At 35.4% G+C, this 1,219-nt stretch overlaps 1 protein-coding gene across 2 annotated transcripts in view; it reads right to left on the bottom strand.

The window, feature by feature from the left end:
* LOC119593192 (high-affinity lysophosphatidic acid receptor-like) overlaps window positions 1–1,219 on the bottom strand; it is a 25,010-nt gene that overhangs the window by 6,909 nt on the left and 16,882 nt on the right. The window lies entirely within an intron of this gene.

Raw genomic sequence — 1,219 nt, 5'->3', positions numbered from 1 at the left:
GTTTATAGAAATACATATGTTTTAGTGAATCTAGAAATGTGGATCTATACTATGCTAAAAAAAAATCCTAAATCGTTTAAGATAAGAATTACACCATCCGGTTATGTAATTTTCAAATATCAGAATATCTGGAAATGTTTATACTGTAGATTGCTAATTTAGCAACTGATGTTACCATATATCCGTAAGAATACTTTCTTTAAGTTTTTTAATTGCGTCCCCCCACCCCTCCCGATTACACTTGTTGAGCGTGACATGTATAAGAGAACCATACCTGTTGGTTGGCTGATATTATCCTTCCTAGACACCAAGACACAGTATTTAGTCATATCACAAAACAAACGCACAAAAAAGAGAACTCCCTTTACCCCAGCGCGGAGCGGGGAGGCCAATAACTGCGTCTGGCGATGGTACAGAGGTTGTGGTGGAGATCGGAAACATCTATGAGTTACCAGGGTGACGTTGCACAACCGAGGGTCTACGCACGCGTTGTTCCACTCGGCTTACCTGCTTACCTCTGCTTACTCGATATCTTTCATTCCGTCCCTCTTGTCCTCATATCTTCATCGTCTCTTTCCCTATTCTTACACTCCTAGAAGTCTCTCTGTTATTCAGAAGGTCGAAAAATCAAAATATAAGAGTTCTTTCACAAAATACTTATGTCATACTAGGAAATTCACCGATAAAGCGATAATATTTTCTTTAAAAAAGAGCGTATGTGATTGGTATGGTGAATAAATATCACTCACTGAATTGTCAACTTTATTATCACATATAATTCAACATATTTCGACTCATTGAGCAATTTTCGAGATATAATTTAAACGCGATTCATAACAAAGTCAATATAAAAACAAGCTTGTTAAATGTTTCCAAATACTTGTCAACATATATTCATACTATATATACCATCTACCTAACCTTTGTGCTAAATATCCATGATAGCTGGTATATATCATCCACCATGGAAACTTAATCTGCCATTTGATTTCACTAACAAAAAGCGATTACTGACTAGATATTTGGTGCAGATAGGATATTTGGCAAAGGAAAAAGACAACAACAACAAAATAAATATAAAGTCATCCAGAATAACTTTTAGTCCTATCACTTATCATATTTTCAAGATAGTTAAGACCTAATGAAATGAATATAAAACAGAGAGAAAGTCCCTGAGGATCACAAGCACTTTATACCAACGCGAACATGCTTAACGTAT

This window comes from Penaeus monodon, chromosome 31 (assembly GCF_015228065.2).
Source record: "Penaeus monodon isolate SGIC_2016 chromosome 31, NSTDA_Pmon_1, whole genome shotgun sequence".
NCBI lineage: Eukaryota > Metazoa > Arthropoda > Malacostraca > Decapoda > Penaeidae > Penaeus > Penaeus monodon.
This window is presented reverse-complemented; position numbering and strand designations above follow the sequence as displayed.